This window comes from Oryzias melastigma, linkage group LG4, assembly GCF_002922805.2.
Source record: "Oryzias melastigma strain HK-1 linkage group LG4, ASM292280v2, whole genome shotgun sequence".
Taxonomy (NCBI): domain Eukaryota; kingdom Metazoa; phylum Chordata; class Actinopteri; order Beloniformes; family Adrianichthyidae; genus Oryzias; species Oryzias melastigma.
This window is the reverse complement of record NC_050515.1, coordinates 27,177,655-27,182,785: the sequence shown is the minus strand read 5'-3', so window position 1 is coordinate 27,182,785 and position 5,131 is coordinate 27,177,655. Positions and strand designations below refer to the sequence as shown.

Genomic DNA, 5,131 nt, shown 5'->3' with positions numbered 1-5,131 from the left:
AAAAATTACAAAATTAACAAAGACTGGTAATTCAACTCAAAACAGCATATCAAAAAGAAGAATAAAGTTGTGAAAAAGATTGCAAAAAAGGTATACATTTAGTTATCATTCACACACGCCCAAAGCCAAACTGTGTTGTTGCCACAGCGGCTGTTAGTAAGATAAGATAAGATAAGATAAGAAAACCTTTAATTGTCCCACAGTGGGGAAATTGCAATGTGCAACAGCGCAGGTACAGAGATAGATAGAGATACAGGATAAAAAATAAAATAAAAATATACATTATAAAGTTGAGTTGCTAGTGAGTTGTGAGTTACTTAGTGAGTTGCTAAACTCAGGAAAGGTCTTGTATCTTCCGGGAATCTTGAGAGTGGTGAAGCAAGTGGATGCAACTGGGAAAGTGAGATCTGCTTCAACCTCTACAGTCATCTGTTCCGGGACAACTGTCCATCCTGTCCAAAACTGAACAAGTTCCCGTAGTTCTGAGGAAGAGGCTTCAAAACATAATAAAATACATTACTTTTTGAAGTTGGTACTTTATTTTCAAGTCTATGTAAATACTACAAAAACTTATTACAAGGGTAATCTTCTTTTTTTAATTGTTATTTGTTAATAGTAAAAACACTTGAGGAAAAAAATGAAAAGGGGACAGAAAGAAGAAAAACCTATTTTGTCTGCCCCTTTTAACAAATCAATGAATGAATCACAAAAAAGATACAGATACACAACCATTCAGCCGATTTAGTATACAATAAGAGTAGATTGTAAAAGAAAAAAAACAAATTTGATCATATCAACCAGTGAGAAATGAACATCATACCTCAGGGACCAGTAATTGTTATTTGTATTGGATAGTTTTATAGTCATTGATAATACTGTTTTTAATGTTGTTTTTAAAACTTGATACTGTTGTAGCATTTTTAATTTTTACACTGAACTTATTCCATTTATTAACTCCATATACTGATACACATCGTTCTTTTAGCAGTGATCTGTGTTTTGGTTTAATAAATATTTCAAGTCCTTTTCGATTAAATTTTCATTCATTTTTTCATTCATTTTTTCATTAAATTAGGAGGAAGGCATTTCATATTTACCCTATACATACATTTCTAAATATTAAAGTTTATAAGATCATCAAGTTTTAATAGTTTTAATTTAATAAATAATGGATTAGACGGGTCCCTATAATTTCTTTTAGTGACAATTTTTATTGTTTTTTTGGCAATATGTAGATTGGATGAATATATGTTTTATAAGTTGTACCCCAAATTTCTATACAGTAGTTCAGGTATTGAATAATCAAGGAATTATATAATAGATGTAATGTGTTACCGTTTAAGAACCACTTTACTTTGTGTAGTATTGCAATTGCTTTTGCTATTTTGGATTTGACAGCGTTAATTTGTGATTTCCAAGATAGCTTTTCGTTTATAATAACTCCTAAAATTTGTACTACTTTTACTCTTTTGATAATAATATTATCTATGTTTAATAGAATTGTGTTGTTTTATTTCTATTACTAAATATCATAAAATATGATTAGTAACTAATTAATGATATTTTATTTCCGTCAAACCACAATTTGATTTTTCTAACTCCGTCTGCACCACCTCTATCATATGTTCAATTTTGTCTCCTGTGTAATAAAAGGTTGTGCCGTCCGCAAATAAAATGGAATTTAATTTTTGGGATATTGAGCTTAAATTATTTATATAGATAAAAAATAATTTAGGGCCAAGGACTGAGCCTTGAGGTACACCACAAGTGATGTTACATAATTTAGATTTGGTGCTGTTTATTTGTATGTATTGTTCTCGATCTTTTAGAGATTATTATAATATCATAATTATATACATTGAGTATTTCTGATGAAGTTAACAAAAACCCAGGTTTAACAGTAAATATGTAAAATAGTTAAAACAAAAGTTTTTCTACATTGTACCTCTACCTTAAATGGTTAGATAGCACAAAAATAAATCTTTATGAATATGAAACCTAAATTGATGTAGCGTGTAAAAAGTGTAGTTTTGATGACAATGTTTTGTCCTAACTCTTGATAGTCGGTGATGTTTTATTACCATTCGTGGTGGCTTTGTGTAAGTAAGTACTTTTGCAAGATTTGCTTTGGGGAATTACTCTTTAATGACTAAGAGAGATAAAAATTTAAGTCAAATTGCATCTTTCTTAAATATTGACTTGTCTCCCCTGATTCAATGTAAGCCCTTAGAAATGAAGTGGCTTTGCAAAGAACTTCAATGTGTTCCTCCTCATCGCTGTCTGGCTCTGGCCAAAGAACTCTTTGAAGAACAAACTAAGAAAAGAGATTTGAGCTTCAATAATTTAGTACAATAAAAACAAAACAAGCAAAGATTAGTCTGTACAAGTTAATATTGGTTTAAATTAAGTTGACAATTTAAACTGATAATTTAGTATGACAGCTATTGTATTCTACACTGTGCACTGTAAGTGTTTTAAACCTCAGGCTCCAAAACTGCTTCAGTCCCCCTTGGAAAAAGAATTGCTGCCAAGTCAGGGCGCCGCTTTAGCATCTGCAGCATCCCTGTATCTTTTAGCCCAGCTCTGATTTGGGCAATCTGCTGCAGTCGTCGACCAATGACCTTAAAGAAAAAAGAGATGCTGCTGTCACAACTGAGGGTTGCAGAAATATTCATTATTACAAAAAGTTGATGTTAACTAAAATTTCATATAAAAACGTACTCCATGATACAGGACTCTTTCTGCCAACCAACGACGGTTTTGGATAGTAACCATTGGCAGGTCCCAACTCATGGCCAAATGGTTCACCTCTCCCTTTTCAACCTCTGTGAGGTCTCTGTCACTTTTAAGCTAAACAAAAATTTCGTAATTATTGCAACAATCCAATGAGTTTTGTTATTGCACACAAGAGTTATAATTTAAATAAATGCACTTACATTAAGGGATGTTATAGTAACCCTTGTACTATCCTAGGGTATTTTTACATTAAAAGTGGGGACATCTGGACCCCACACTGAGCAGAACTTTTTTTTAAAAGAATTGTTTCTCTACACTGGTGTCCACGGCAGACATAGAATCCTGTCCACCTTTGAAATGGGAGGAATTACAGATCAATATAGGGGGGGTCATCTGGACCCCATAAGATAACATGAGGGTAAGCAAAATTTTAACTGCCTTTGAATAGTGCTGTATGATTTAAGCTACCAAAAACTTCCATTCCATTTTCCTGACCGCTTTGTCCCTTACGGGGTCGCGGGGGTGCCGGAGCCTAACCCGGCTACTGAAGGGCGAAGGCGGGGTACACCNNNAAAAATAAGAATAATTATATGAAATTCTAAATCGTATTACAAATTTTATAAAAGGTTTTATAAAAGGTTTAATTAAAAATTGTTAATGACATGTAATTGTATCCCAAGTACTTAATTATTGTAATACAACAAGACACAAATTACACTTACAAGAAAGACAATGTCTGTGATGTCAGGGCAGTCTTTCATCTCAAAAACTGGGGTAGCAAGTTTGTCTCCACATATGAGTGGTAGCAGACAATTACTTACGCCACAGAGCAATGGTCCACGATTGAGGAAAGAATGCCCTATGATTCGTCCCACCACTCTGAAGAGGTCACCATCTACCAGAGTTCCTGATGTTGATGGAACCCGGTGGTCTTCTTCACCAACAAATATCAACGTTCTTCCCCCACAGTTGTCTATTTTAAAAAAGAGACACATAAGTAATTTATAGAATAAAACACAAAGTGAATCTATGTAGAAAACAGTACAGCAGTGCTACACAACTGCTATAAGAATTTTAAAGGGCCTACACCACGCAAAGTCAACTTTTTGAGCTTTTAAATGTATTATAATGTTCATTCCTGACTATAAAGAATCCCAAAGCAGTATTTTGTATTCTTCTAAAACATGCACTCCAAGTAGCAGGCCCTCCCAAAATCAAGAAAATTAACGGATTCTAAAGGAGGTGATGCAGACAATAAAGAAAAACTCCTTATATGACAAGTCTGAACCACCTCTGGGCTAACACAAAAGCTCTCTCTCCAAAACTAGCGGTAATCAGTTAGCTTTGAGAGCCACCCAGGGTCGTGCACTGTTTGCGTTGAGATCCAGTGTAGCAATGGGCAAGAAACGCTGATATGATTTAGTCTTTAAGCTTCATAGAATGACATACTTACTGCATGTCTATGGAGAAATTTGCACCACATGTGGATCTAGAACAGGGGTTGGCAACCTTTAAAGAGCCATTTGGTCTTGTTTTCTAGTGATCAAAACCTAGAAGGAGCCGTATATTTACCTTTTACCTGTAAGGGGCCAAATTAGCGAAAAATCTAGCTTGTTACTTAATTATTGGCTGAACTCCAAATTATCATAACATTCCTCTGTAAATTAAATAAAAAAAAATGTTTCATGTTGCTAAAAGAACAGCTAAACTCTGAATTAGCATTAAAACTCCAGTAGATAACAAATTAGAAAAAAAATGTTAGCTTATATTGCTAAAATATTAGCATAAAAACTCATTAGAGACCAAATTACCCCAAAAAGCTAGCTTGTTGTTTAATTACTAGCTGAACTCCAAAATAGCATCAAATTCCTCAGTAAACTAAATAAGCCAAAAATTTTAGCATGTTGCTAAAATAGAAGCTAAATTCTAAATTATCCCAGAAAATCTTCAGTAGATAACAAATTAGCTAAAAACATCAGGATTTTTTCTAAAACATTAGCTGAACTCCAAGTTAGCCTAAAACCTCCAGTGGACAAAAAACTAGCAAAAAACGTTAGCATGTTGCTAAAATAGAAGCTAAACTCAATTTTTTAAAATTTACTATTATTATATTTGTCTTCAGCCAGATAGCCACCATGGAAAGATAAGAGAGCCACCTGATCTAGAACATACCTGAGAATGGTGCAAGTAGAAAGGGGGTAGAAGGGTGCACAAAGGACGCAGATTATTTCAGGGGGAAATAGTGAGGGACAAATAAAAAGAATTAGTTTGAATCTGGATATTTGAGAAAATACAGAATGATGCCAGTGTGGTAGAGTGGAAAAGGTACGAGTACCGTTCAATAGGTTGATTGCACACAAAGGCAGGAGGCGTGGCTCAGTTAAAAATAATTTTT

At 33.9% G+C, this 5,131-nt stretch overlaps 1 long non-coding RNA gene across 1 annotated transcript; it reads right to left on the bottom strand.

Annotated features, from left to right (window-relative positions):
• Positions 1-6: 6 nt before the first annotated feature.
• On the bottom strand, positions 7-4,439 carry LOC118598708. The gene is made up of 3 exons (XR_004947809.1): positions 3,558-4,439; positions 2,722-2,850; positions 7-2,621 (listed from the first exon to the last, which is right to left on the bottom strand). It is a non-coding gene; the product is annotated as an uncharacterized LOC118598708 (long non-coding RNA).
• Positions 4,440-5,131: the final 692 nt, after the last annotated feature.